This window comes from Charadrius vociferus, unplaced genomic scaffold (genome assembly GCF_000708025.1).
Source record: "Charadrius vociferus isolate BGI_N301 unplaced genomic scaffold, ASM70802v2 scaffold213, whole genome shotgun sequence".
Lineage (NCBI taxonomy): Eukaryota > Metazoa > Chordata > Aves > Charadriiformes > Charadriidae > Charadrius > Charadrius vociferus.
In genome coordinates this window covers 2,374,527-2,389,826 of record NW_009647828.1, presented here as the reverse complement: position 1 = coordinate 2,389,826, position 15,300 = coordinate 2,374,527, and the positions used below count along the sequence as shown (strand labels likewise).

The window sequence follows — 15,300 nt, the reverse complement described above, 5'->3', positions numbered from 1 at the left end:
TACCATCTTCCAGACATATCAGTTAACAAAAATAATACCGATGGTAAACTGACTTCAGGCTGAAATAAAACAAACTAACATGGTCTGTGTGTGTTTGCATGTGTGTGTCAGGGACAGCTGCAAAAATATGACACAACCCTTTAGGGGAAGGCATACACAGCCAAGCAAATGCAATCCAAACAGCTCCTGCCAGCTGATCTGAACACTACTTGCAAGTTATAAGTCTGATTGTTTCTCTCTAATTCTCAACTACCAAGATGAACATTGTGTCTACTATATTTTAAAGATGTTGCCATGGCAAAAAGATTGGAGCGTCTCATCACAAATTTGGATGGAAAAGGTGGACGCCATGTTTTGACATAATAGACAGGAACAGAAGAGAAACCTCTTATTTTAATTGCTTTCGTCCTCCTTGTTTTCTTAGATCCACCCTGTAATGAACATACAATTATAATCAAAGCATTAAACAAATATTCCTCCTTTTCTCCCATGATCAAAATTTAAAAATGACACCACACAGTGAGAAATTTTAAAGCCTGCAGTACTGAGGGTCTTTTAAATCTGTTTTAGCACGGTCTGAACAGATTCTCCTTTTTTAAGCATAGTCTGTGAGATTATAATACTGCACTTCACACAGTCACTCTGGTCTCCTTTAGATCAGACCATGCAGATCACTACCCAAACACCTGCATGCATTGGCTAAATGTTAATGTATTCTGTCAAAACCAGATTACCTTCCACACTAAATTATTCAATGTCATTATCCGTATGAGCCATCTGCAAGCCTAATGCCCTTGTGCTCTAAAATTCTGAGCACCTTCTGTATTATTTTTGTTTTACATTCCTGCATAAATCCGTTAAACTCAATATGTTACAGCAAATTCACAAAATCAAATGCAATCTGCTGGCCTATAAAACACCAGTTACTGAAAATCGAAGGATTTAATATAGTAACAATTCAAGAAGTCAGTAAGCAGTCTTTGTGGGCTGAAGGTCGAACCACATGCTAAGTAACAAGTTAGATAATCCATGCTGTAAAACAAGGTATGTATTTTCTATACATAGCGTGGCCTTGAACCCATTTGTGTATTTCATATCTCATAATAATCTGAACAGTTGGTCTGATTGGATTTTAAGTGATGCAAATTTGGAAATCAAATAGGCAGACTCCCTTTAGACTTGGTCTATTTAAACTATAATTGTAGAGAACTGCAGATTACAGTTACAGTGCTACTGAATTCTCGAGAGATTCAGTAACAATTTTTCAGAAGAAAAAGTATTTATCTTTTTTAAATTTGTTACTAACAAATAAAAATGTACACAGCATATGACAGTATCATTTTGTTATCACAATTTTGCTTACATGGCAGTAAAAGTGTAACCACCCTACAGTGAATGGAATGCTCTTTAGCTTTCATAGTCACTTAATTATATGATTTGACAAAAAGAAGTTATATTATTGTCGCTTTGTTAGTCTGGCAACACTAAGTAAAGAGAAAAAATACTACTTACATTTCCCAGACTACAAATTAAGATAGAAGTTTCATCTTCACAAGTAAATCTTAAAAACAAAGCTGGACTCAAATATCACTTTTTTCCTAACACTTAATATTCAGCGAGAAACTAAATTTGTCTTTGGTTAAGAGAGACGGCAGATAAATATATGAAATACGCGCACGCACACATATACACCCCCAATACATTGCCAAATATGAACTCATAAAAATATGAGCTCAAATCAGGATAAAACAGAAAAACACCTCTTCTTTTTCACTTTGATTAGTATCTCCATCAGAACATGAGCCATGTCCAAGTTCTTGTAGACAGGAGATTTACAAGCATTGGCAAATCACAACAGTGTTAAGATTTTGTTGCACTTTCACATCTAAAATTAATTTATTTTTCTCATGTTTTGACACTGGTTTTATTTCTCCTCTCTGAAGAAAGTTACCTTGTACACTTTTGGCCCTGATTCTGACTTTGGCTGCTTATAGGAAAACCTTTCTACTGAAGAAAAACTTTACTAAACACTTTATAATATTTTCTGACACAGAAAATGCATTTGGCCATCTGCATTTTGGTCACACAATGTAGCCACCCTGAAAATGCTGTACTTACTATGAGGACTTCTTTTAACACGGCTTGTTCAGGAAGCACATAGTAAGACTACAGGTTTCCAGACCATCTCCTGTATCTTCACAGCTAATTTTAGGCAGATTTCCCACAATAGGAAATTGCACTGCTTTGGGAGTTACTGGTGCTAGTGAGAGGCAGGAATAGCAGGAAAACAGTAGTGGGTGGAAATTAAGCAAGTGAATCTCAGTGTATTAGGTTTGGTCCATTTAAAAGACATGATGCAGCACGTTCAGCTTTGTTTCAGCATTCAAATTGTAAATGACTGCAGGTTAAAGTTGATCATGTCTACAAAATATTGTTCAAAAATGTTTTACCGAAGCGTAATAGTTTTCACATCTCTCCTTTACCTACTGACACTATTTCTCCCCTTCCTAATTTTCCCTGCATTAAACATCTTGCAAAACTCAATGGCGTAAAAAAAGGGTAAAAAAACAAAAAAAAAGGGGGGGGGGGTAGGGGGAGGTCAAACCAATGAAAAATAGCTATTCTAGAGACCTGTAGAGACCTGTGTAAATCCCTTAAAATCTTAATGTTCTAGAGGCTGTGTAAGTAAGGATACTAGATTATTCATTTTTAAACCAGTAAATATCACCTTTGGTTCAGGAAGTCCCTGAACTATAAATTGCTGGAGGCTAAGATAATAAATTTTGCAAAGAATCACAATCACAGTATGTTTGTCAGGTTCTTATACTCCTCTTTAGTCATCTCCTGTGACTATTATCAGAGATAAGATACTAGGCCAGATAAAGCTTTATTCTGAGCCATTTTATGTTCTTATTCCCCCACATGTAGCCACATTCTTTGAAGATAAGACCAATTTTCAGTGCTAAGAATTTACGTACAATTATTGCAACAAACTCCCATAAGATATGAGCAAATCTTCAAACGAAGTTATTCACAGTAACAGACACTAACGATTTGCTACATCAAAATTTCATTCAAATGTGGGATAGCTGAAAGGACCACGGGTGTTCATTTGCACAATATGTTTGAAACACTTTCAAAACCATCTTGCTGAGGTCGTCCTTCATAAACTGCCCTCCTTTGAGTACTCTTCTCTTTAGACCTGTTCTCTACATAGAGTTTTATGTCATTTCCAAACTTGCCTTGTATATGATTTAGTCAATGGTGAGAGAAAGCATCCCCAGACAATAATGCAGGTTGCTTAAAATACAATGTGCTTTAAAGGTATCACTCTCTTTCAATTGAGTTGGGGGAATCCGCAATGACCTGGTTCCTCACTTACATGCCTGAAAAAAGTTTTGAGAGCAACATGAATCCGGGCCAAAATGAGCAAGTGTTCCTTATCCTAATCACTTGAAACATCTTAAATTGATAAAGACAAGCAAAAATTCTATAAGAAAAAATACATAGAAAAACATTATTCTTGCATTGTCACCTGTGCAGAATTTCTTCTTTTGCATTTTACGCGTAAGTATTTTCACATGCACTCAGATATAAGGTAATAAGAATGGATTAGATTCATTATCTATTGAAGCAAAATCCAATATAAAGACAGTCAAAATAACTTTCTACCCAAATCAGTTTCCAGGGAGGATAGTATCTAACAGAAGCTCATCACTACAAACCAGAAAAAATATTCTAAATTGATCCAAACCCCTAAGAAGTAAATAGCCACCTTAGCCATTTATCTTTTAAGGCAAAATAATTTGTTTTACACAGTTCTAGAAAAAGCTGTTTCTCAAGCTCCTGTTTGTAAAACACCAAAAAAAAAAAAAAAAGCAATTTGCCTAAAAAACTAAATCACACTAATGCAGTTAGACTACTGTGGGGTTAGCCATCTGGCTTAGTGGCTCATTAGTAAAGAAATGACCCCTATGCATAAAACACAGTTGGGTCATTCCAAGCTAATGAGCTTTCAAGTTTTATTGTTTGATACATACAAATGGTCGAATGCAAATCTACTTTGTAAGCCTAGTCCTACATGCTCGCAATCAGGCATACCTTTTATTTATTAATTTATGTATTTATTTATTTACATTGAAAGGCGAGAAAAAATTGCTTGAAGAGAGAAATAAAGTTTATGTTGATCTAAGGTGTGGGCAGATTTCTTTAAACAAAGTTCCTTGATAGCTTCTGACAACAACAACAACAAAAAAATCACTTCTATTTCTACTTCAGTAGTTAAATCATGACACAAAATTGAAAAACACTAACTTCTTTATGCTTTGTTTTTTTAAACATCTGATTTCATAACTTTAATTTAGATTCACATTGACAAAATGCTTACAACTGAACATTTGGATTAATCATGAGATGGCTATCCATGCAGAACACATCAGGACAAACCAGATCCCATAAAAGCCAAGACCCAAATCTAACAATGTATATAATTATGTTTTAAAACTTGAGAGTTAGCCTTACTGCCTTTCCTGGGGATATCTATATACTGGAAGTCAGGCATTTTATATTCCTGACTGAATCCCTCACACATTTGTGTAAAGATGAATGACTCTTCATTGACATGGATGGGATTTGGCTCTATGGTCCTCATCCTATAAGCAGAAATCAAAAATACTGCATGAGGCATAAGGGTTTGTGTTCACCTACCCAGCCAGAAGAATAAGACATAATTTTGTTATGAACTAATGTATTTATGACTGACATCAACAACAAAAAAATTCCTCCTCTCACTTTACCACTCTTTTTTCTCTCTTTTTCTTTTTCTTTCCCTTTTTTTTTTTTTTCTTCCCTTCTTATTTTTGTAAGAAAACTAAAAGAACCCAACTTACTCATTCTGGATACTTACTGCAATTATGGAGTCTTATGCATGACACAGACCCCTGTTTTCATTTATGTAATAAATTGTTCACATTAAAGTTTGCATTACAAGATCTTTAGTCATTAAAAATATTGTTCAGCTTTAAATGATAAAGAAATGTGCTTAAAGAAAAAATAACGGAATAACAAATATGTTCAAGTGCGTGAATTTGTAACTGTTTAAATATTTTCACCATCTGAATGTGCCTATGTGGAAGACAAAAGGAAGTTACCAGAAGAAGGGTCATGCATCTAAATAAAAATAAAAATTCCACTGAGCAAAAACATCGTAAGATAGTTTGTAGAGAGAAGAAACACACAAGCGCTCTGGCCATTTCACATCGCAGCAGCTTCTGTTCTGCTCTGTGAGAAACAAAACCACCCCCCCATTCAACAGCCTCAGTAAATTCCCTGGGTGAATGGTCCCACCAGCTTGGGAAAATTCAGTTTCAGACTTTTTATTTATTTGTTTTCTTTCCCTTCAAAATGCTGCAATAAAATACAACTAATGTAATTTTCTCCAGTTTCTTGGGTTTACAGTGCTCCAGATTAATGTGGTTATGTTATTATGCGTTTATGAGATTACTTTAGATACCACTGTTCATCTTACCTATCTCTGTCAATCTCTCTCCACTCTACCATGATGTCTCTTTTCAACAAAAGACTGTACGGTGTTTAATAAAATGGCTTTAAGAGAACCAAAGGTTTCATTACGCTAATATGTCTCTGGTTAATTCTACCTTATCTACTTATTCAGCTTACCCTTAAAACCCAATTAAAATCTAATTTATCTGATCCCAGGATTCAAATACTATCTGGCAATGCATTTGACAGCCTTATAGTAACTACATTACTACACATCACGCCCCAAGGTATTTTAGATCATGACAGAAAGAGCTCAGTCATTGACCACTTAAAGCTACAGAATTTTATTTTGAGGAACTCTGATTTTACCTTTAATTGAATAAATTTCATTGCAACATTAATGCATAATTACAATTATAGTACGTCCATCCAGGTTGTCACTCTCCTAGTATTGTTCTGGTTTTTGTTTTTAAATAATTGCTCAACAAAAGAAAGAATTGGTCAAGGTAGCAGTTAGTTAATCTGACAAACATAAAAAACCTACATAACATATGTGTTGTGAAAATGTGTGTTGAATATGATATCCTAAACTTAATAGCAGCTTACTTTATAAAGCAGATCTGCTTAAAGCTTTATTATAGATAAGTAAATTTCACAAAATGTTTCATTTCATTGTGCTGAAGCCAAATTAAGGCTAAAATATTTTAAACAGTTGCAATATGTTTTAAAAGGAAGGGTTCTGGCATAGCTTCCAAATGCTAATATTAAATGTTGTGAAAACCAGAAAAATACTTAAAATTCCAGTAAGAATAGAAACCAAAATGAAAATTATTATTCCTTCAGCTCAGTCTTTTTAAAAGAAATGAAACAATCCTTTTTCACTCCTATTGTTTCACTAAGGAAGTTTCAAGGAACTGATTACGGTAGAGGTGCTTTTTCTGTCGTTCATTTCTCAAGTAAAAATATAAAAATAAACCACGTGCTCCCAGTGTCTGGCTAATACACAATTCCGGAAAAAGTTACTAGTTACTGTGTCACAAGCCACACTTGTCCTTGCAATTCTACTGTATTTAGGAAGTCATAAGACAATCTACCAGGTCAAATATCACCACTGAACACCGATATATCTCATTTCCTATTATCATTAATTTGACTATTAATTAGCTTGTATTACAATTGCATATGTTCTTAAGCTCTGCATCATACATCTACCTCTGAAATAATTTCAAAAAGGGGAGGCTTTTACCCGTTGCCTGCCAAATCCCTTATTGAAATCAAAACATCAGTGCCTTTCAAAAATGCAAGTAGAACTTAACATCCAATTTCTATTTGATAGTTGATGCACTTAATATTAATTTGACTAAAATGTGGTTTCTTTTTTCCCCCCTTTCCCCTTTTGTTTTGTTTTGTTTTGTTTTTTTTTTCCTAAAGGTTCCATAACTACTAACAAGGTAACCTCTTAATTTTCTGTGTTATTACATTTTCTTTGATTACAGCTATACCACATCGGCATGCAGATCTTTAGTGAGGTAGAAAACATTTCTGGTGTGCAAGTGTGCCCTCTTCTGGACATCTGATACCATCATTTCAGACGACAATTCTCTAAATGATACTGAATTTTTCTATCACTATCTTACAGTGCCTTGTTCTCATTTGTAAAAACACCCCTTGTGTAAACAAAAAAATAAATAATGCAAACCATTGCAGGATACATAAACCGGAGGTTTACACACACTAATGTAATTTTCTAGTTTTGTAGATTCGATTGCTAATTGAAGTGTAAATACTGTAATGACATTGCTAATATGAAAAGAGTTTTGACCTTTGCCTGTGCCTATCCTCTACTATCAAAATGATGATCTAATCTGCTAAATGGGACAAATTTCACTTTGCATCCTCCATCCTTCCCCTATTTCAACGTGACCTCCTACCAGCTTTTAATGGGAAGGAACAAGACTAGTACAAACTGCTCAAAGCTGTTTTAATGTATATCCTATTGTCAATTGGCTACATCAGATTTTGATAATGCTCAAGAGGGCTTATATAGACTTATTTCCTGAAGAAGGGTAAATATGCACTTAATACATAGCTCATAGTGTGCAGTTGCACACTTATAGAACACAAGCCTGTTAACAGCTACTCCCCTCCTTTGCTCACCTGCAGAGTAATAATATCTCAGAGAAAGAAATGTGCATAGCTAATTTACTCTTTATTTTTCCATTGCTGCCTTCAGGTTTTCCATGTGATTACCAGAATTTGGACACATTATGCATACTAAAGAAACCCCCCAATGTTAAGTGAACAGAAGATGCTTTGTAGCCACCAGGAGACACAGATTTTTGACGTGGTTTTCTGAAAGCTCACTAATTTCAGTAGGTCCATGCTTATTTTATTTTGATGCATTCTCAATAACTCTATAAGCGTTGGGAATATTTTGCTTTGCATCCCAAAGAACAAAATGCACAATGAAGTTAATCTGGACTGTGCAAATATTGAAAGTAAGATCCATACACCAAAAGCAGGTATACTTCGAGCTAATCATCATATTGCCATTGGTATAGTATAAAATGTATTAAAAACTTCTCTCATACTGATATTGACTTGCAGACATGGAAAAACAACAAATTAATGACCCATAAATGCTAACTTCAGTGCAAAGAAAAATTATAGAAGTTATGAATCACACTATATACACAAGATTGATAAAGGACTTTTCTACAGGTGAACAAATAGCTTTAAGAACATTATTTTCAGATAGCCTAAGTCATGCAAACATTAAGGCAATGCTTTCCAGCATATTAAAAGCATTGATGCAGAAATCATTACTTCTGTAAGAACACACTTTAGAAAAAACAAAACTAATTAATGCAAAATAAAATGAGCTAAAACAAGAAAGATCACTGGAAGACAATGCAAATTTTTTTCCCCCCAAAGAAACATTTTTTGACGAATACACTGAGTTTAAAATGAGCGCATACTCTGATAAGGTATCAGAAGTATAGCCAGACATTTTGTGTGCATACATTCATATATGAGGTAGAACAAATAGGAATAATAAATACATTTGTCAAAACAGGCAAGCTTTCTGGAGGCAAAGTATTGATGAACTTGTGGTCCACTTAATAAATCATTTATTCCAAACTATGGCATGTAGGAAATTAATAACACATTTTATAGGAAAGCAGTTTGGGTTGTTGGTCAGAAACAAACAAAACAAATAATCAAAAAGAAATCCCAAGTAATCTTCCCCATGACCGCTGCACCCACTTCATTCTGTTGCATGTCATTCTCACAGTTTTCAGTTCAATAGGCAAACAAAAAAAATTCATTATTTGCCCAGTTATAGCAAAAAATTCAGTACATGTGCTACGAAGCTTCAGGTAGTCTTTAAAGAGGAAGAAATTAAATTGAGAGAAATACTATGTCTTTGAAGAGACAGACATTATGCACACCCTCCAATAGTCAGACACTACAATTATACAAATACTGCAATGTTATTACAGAATTATTTTTTTTTTTAATGTAGAAATGTCAAGTCACTTAAACTTTAATGAATTAAGACTGACATCACCTCAATTTTAATGTTGGCGTAACGGAGGCCCAGAAAGACTAAGCATTATATGAATGAACAAAAACTGTGATAAAGGGCAAATAACTTTACTTCCAGGCATGTGACTTAACCACTAGCCATTCCTTCCTACTAAGATAAACGGCAAAGAAAGGAGCAACTATGATTTATAGAATTCTCCTGTATATTTAAATTCTTTATGAGACTGAAACACTTGAATTTACATGGGGAAAAAGTAGTGTTTCCTGATTAGGCACCCAGTATTTTTAAAGGCAAAGAAAGGAAAAAATGAAAAATCAAGAGAAAAAAAATCTAATATAAATTCAAAATATATTAGAAATATTAATTTTTAAAAAGACTATATGAGACAGCAAGAAAATAATTATTATTTAATATATTTCTTAGTAGTTGAGTGAGCTAATGTTGGATTAGCTATTATTTTTCTATGTGAACTGACAAGGATGTCAAGAGGGATGTGGAAGATATAATAACTCTGGCTGACCTGGTGCTTTGGAAGTTGTTAGACATTGTGACCCCAAGGAAATGGGACTGTTGATATAATAATCTTGGGCAAAACAGTTAAACTTGTGACTGAATTCCAAAATTTAACAGACTCTTAATTTTAAATGTGTGTAAGAAGTACTGGGGCCTGAGAAGAAAAAATTATGAAGAACATTAAAAAAACACCACCATCACCAAAAACACAACTGTGAAGACAAATGATTCTATTTTAATTGTAAATCTGGTCATTCTATATTTTAAAATTCCCCAAAACTTAAGTCACACGACAATTTATTATCATTATAAACAATGTTATATTTACCACTATATACAGGTATCATTATTTTCTGAAAATATATTGTTTTCAATCTTTCTTATAAACTGCTTCATAGCAGCCGAAAATAAATGCATAAGAGCTATCTTTAATATTTCTTGAAAAGCCAGATATTATACAAAACGTAAAATGGCAATTTGAATACATTGTAGTGGAACCTAGACAAGAGAACAGAAAGAACTTTGATACTGCACAGGTGTGACTAAAACTCCATGTCAATTCTATTGACATCTTTCATTAATCTTACTCCATCCCCATTTTCCTTGTACTTAATTTCTCACAGGTCTCCGGTATATTTTATGAGCCTACCTATATTGGCATATGCATACACTTAAAAAAAATACAAGTCTTTTATATTTGTTTCAGATGGGATTCGGAGTATTTTATTTTTTTTTCTTTTCAATTCACAGAATTTTGAGAAGGGAAGTGAGAGTTGTCTTCCCAATTCTATGTTAGTGACCAACTCAAAAAAACCCATATTGCTCTTGGCAAGGTGTTTAGGAGAAATACCAAAAAGAGTGAGAATGCCTTTGAGAAGGTGAACAATTCTTGTCTCTTAAACCAGCTTTGCACGAGTGCAACTTAGATTTAAAATAATTTTAAAAAATAACATATTTTATAGGGCTTTTGTCACTCAGTTTAACCCTCTTCTCCAAAACTGGATCATGTGTACTTCTATCATTCCTCTTACCTATATTTTAAAAACATTTAGTGACAGAGATGACATGATATTTTGGGCAATATATTAACATACTATTACCTGAATTAGAAGAGGTGCTTTAGAATGCTACACAGTACAGAATCATAGAATCATTTAGATTGGAAAAGACCTTTGAAATAAGATACAGTATTTTTTAAAGCTTGATTCCTGTAGACAGAGCATACACCTACTTAAAAAAAACCTACTGGTCCCTGTCTTGCTTTCTGTTCGGCTTCTCTACTAATTTCCAATAAGAAAAGAGATTGTGGGATATAAAATACACAAAAATCTGAAAAAAATATCATCAGCAGCAGCTGAGAACCAAATGGTTCGGACAACAGTCCCAATCACAGCATCCAAATGGTTCGGATAACAGTCCCAATCACGGCATCCAAAGTAACACCAACATGAATATTTAGTGGAACAGGCAGGATAAGCATGGAAGTAGTATGAAGGAGCTCCTTCATAACTCATCAGATCTACACGAGGTGATCTACAGATCTATTTAGATCTACAGATCTACAGATCTATTATCTACAGATCTATTTAGATATACAGATCTAAAAATTATTCAGAATGCTACTAACTCAACAATGGTATCAATGGAAAAATTGTCCTGCTGAGTCAGTCATCCCTAAATCAGTTGATCCTGATGACCCAGCAGTCAAATCACATGTCAATCATTCATGATAATTCATCTCAGGACAGCTATGGACATTTCTGTCTCATAACTGTAATTAACTGCTCAGTGTCACCCAGATTAACATTATGCAAGTCAGCACCAGAACTGAAACATACAAAAGAATTATTACTTTTCTCTTAAATATGAATTCAGATGGAGCTGTTAAATATGGAAGCTGACAGTATCTTGAGAGTTTATAGATTTTAATTTGCTATCGTGTTTTTTCATTCTCCAATCAAGCATATAATTTTACATTAAGCAATTCAATTTTTTCACTGATATACTTGTGAAGAAAAACTGCCTGTGGAGTTGTGTTTTCTCGTTCGTTCTTCTTATATTTTGCATTTTCAAGATATGACATTTTCTTCTCTATAGGAAACAGGAACTAGAGCCTGTAGCATCTCGGTTACAGTGAAAAGACATCAGGAGTGGGTAGTAAATTTAGAGAGCAAGAGCACAAAGAGAAAACACTAAGCAACGTTATTCCTATGGTAATATCAGTAAAATGTCAACCAAAAAAAAGCCTAGCCTGCAGTGCCCTGGTCCTCAAGTCTATACATTAAATCATCAGTAGTAATACAAGGACTCCATAAAGGACTGTTCATTCCACTTGGATACATAGAAATATTCCCTGTCCCGAAACCCAATTACAATAAAAGCAAACCCCTCTTCTATAATGTTGGCTGTGGCTGCGAGCAAGAGCACTGGGTGAGAGGAAAAGGCAGGCATGAGAATGAACGTTGGCTTACTAACGAGCCCAAAGGTTTAAGATAACCTTGTATTTGAACCAGACAGGAAATGCGTTTTCAAACGCAGACTTGAATGAATGCCAACCCAGTATTCAAGTGATTAGAGGGGTCTTTAATGGTCGTGGCTTACTCACTTGTCAACTGCTTTCCAAATTTCTCTTTGATACATCCCAGCAACCCAAAATTTGTTCTTCATGCGGCACAGAAACCTATGATGTCAGAGGGAATTCAAAGGATCCTTTTTTAAGCATATTTTTCTAAAAATATAATTTTCTTCTTTTTATTTATTCTAATCAGACATCAACACAGCAGCACCCTGATGCTTGCTAGGAAGGGTGCCCAGTGTTGGGTTACATGAGTTTGGCAGAGTATTTCTAATCCAGGATTCTGAGTTTAATACCTGGAACTCTAAAGTTTCCAGGATTTTTGCTCCCTGACAGCCTGCAATACAAATCAAGAAGGATCCAGGGGAGTAAACCAGCAGGAAACTAGACCACAATCAGAACTAACCACCCGTTAAATAATTTGTTCATTTAGACAAATGGAAAACAATTGTATTGAGAGCTTCCATGGAGCTGTATTTAGTTCTTCTCTGTAGGATAGAAATCTAGGAATGTTATTTTATTTTGAAATAAATAAGGGGATTTATCACACATACATAAGAATCTGAAAAAAAAACCCCTACCAATTTTCTGTGAGAAATAGAAAAAAGTCATATGACCCAGCAGACTGAGATTCCTCCTGCCACTGCTTCCCAGAGACAAAAGATTTTAAAGTTCAGCTGAGTTCAGCATATAAATAATAGATACCATGCTGGGAAAATATTTCGACAGAGCTACAGATAGGACAAAGGAAACTAATACATATTACCAGATCCACAAATAATAATGGAACACTTTATGACTCATCTCCATAGAAGTTCTTGCAGAGGCCTTGTGTACTGTGAGACTCCTGTCAAGGCAATATACTATACAAATGCATAACTATTCATAGAACTGGTAAAGATCCTGGGGACTAATTTTCCTGCAGCAAGAATAATTCAAAAACCTTCCACAATAATAATTGCTTAAATAATCTCTGAATTAGGACCAGAACATACGAATATTTGTGAAGACAGCTTGAAAAAAAAATTAAAAAAATCTTATATGACATGCAGCAAATGGAACAAACCAACATTTATCTGAGCAGAAGAAAGAAGGAACCAAAACACACCTTTCCAACCATGTGTTTTGTCAGTCCTCCAAATACAATTTTGTTTTATAATAGAAAATAACGCAACTGAAAAAACAGCATTATTTTTACGCATCTGCATTGAAATCTGCCCTATCCTTCTCTTTACAGAATTTCTCTTCATATTTGGTTGCCAACATTTTGAAAGTGAGTATCTGCAAGTTTTTTAAACTCACACCCCTACGCCTCAGCTCTTGAAGTTTTATTTCGCCAATCTTGTGTCCTCCTCACCAAAAGGTAAGACAACTTGTGGCATCTGTCTACCTGGTTCTCTGAAGTGCAAAACAGCTTTAACTTACTTTGGCAAAACTCTGGATAATGCAGAGAGAGATTTTACCCCTGGCATATAAGTAAGATCATCAAAGACCATTATCTACTTGTTAGTCTGTGATGGATCCATAAAAACGGTGTAGACAGATGGGGAAAACAACACTGTTATGTGTGTTAAATTTTCCCTTCCTGTGGAGCAGAGTGCATTGATCCACTAACGTCTGGTAAAGCACCTAGCAACAAAGAAAAAATCTCAGGTGCAGGGAATATACCAGGAGATACAACGGGTGTACTTAAAAAGCCATGCAGAAGCACTGAAGAAAGATGTATGCTTCTCTACAGGGAACTTCCTAAGAAAGAGGTGGACACAGGGAGGGGTTCTGCAGGTGGAGAAGGTTTTCTTATATATCTTATACTACTTAAAAGGCAGAAGTTCTTACATTGTTCAGTTGGAAGCTATTACATTTTCTTACACACAAAGCCTGGGAAAACCCTTTTTTTCTCCTTGCATTGCCTTCAGCATTCATCATTTGAAATGCTAGAAAGCACGACGCAGCATCGCATAGCCAACCTTGTATTTCATACAGCTGCCGATAAACCTTCCAGTTTCTGATTCATGCCTGCAATACCATCCACTGGCGCAAAAGCAAAAGATCAGTGAAGCTTCAAGAACAATGCCTCCATTCTGAGTATGTTCTTTCACACTCGATATTTTACTTAGCTTCTATGAAAATTTAATGTAAGACAGAACACAAACCACAACCAATTTATACGGGACTTTGCAGTGTGAATATCCAACAGGTAAAAGGGAATGTAGAATCTACTTAACAACCAAAAAATAGAAATACTTTTGTCTAAAAAAAGAAACAACCCTCTGAACCCAAATCGTAAAAGTAGATAACTTGTAAGGAACTATTTTAAACTGGAGAAGGATTGAACTAACATTGACTGTACAGCACATTGCCAATACCCTGGACTTCATTGTCCGTATCTTTTAAATATGGCCACAAAATATTTAATTTTTTCTGAAGCATCAAAAGCAGTATGCACATTTGATCAACAGTTATCAACCAAAAATGACCTGTCATTTTCCAGGCATCAAACAGCAAACCCCCAAAGCATCGATGTCTGATTAAATTTCACAGGCTTTAAAGTGAGAGCAGAATTGCAGTGGTTTAAGGCTATATAGGCAGATGTTACAGATGTCCATCTTCGCCCAATCATCTCAAAGATTATGTGCTCTGACAGTCTAGCCACCTCTTGACCAGACTTATAACCGTATTACGTTTGGTATATGCCTTCCAGTTTTATCCTTTTCAAACTCATTCAAGCTTTTGAAAAACTTTCCAAGTGAAATATTTTGTTATAATGAATATGCTTAGCATTACTCTGAACCCAAGAAAATCCATCCCCAGGTTTCAAGCAAATGCTTAAATACTAAAGCAAATTCCACCAGGGCAGAAAAACGGGTGACATTCAGTCTAGATAGTTGCCTAAACAGGATCTGCCTACAAGCTAGGTACCTAATCTTCTATCCTAGTTAATGGGGACTCAGTTAATATAGTCAGAAGAGTCTAGAGCTGTTTAACTTATCCCATACTCAATTATAACAGTCATCTGAACAGCTCTTCAGGTTCCTTTGGCAGTATTGATCTGATCTCCATCAATTATGACAGGAGCTTAAGCAACTGAAGCTTAAATGATTTGATAAAGGTAGGAGTTTGCCCATTTGTTCTTCCCTAGAGTATCCCCCCGCCCCCCCCC

The 15,300-nt window shown here is 34.9% G+C and overlaps 1 protein-coding gene across 5 annotated transcripts in view; it reads right to left on the bottom strand.

Annotated features, from left to right (window-relative positions):
* The window catches only part of CTNNA2 (catenin (cadherin-associated protein), alpha 2), a 460,517-nt gene that overhangs the window by 343,527 nt on the left and 101,690 nt on the right, over positions 1–15,300 (bottom strand). The gene's annotated exons all lie outside the window — the stretch shown is intronic.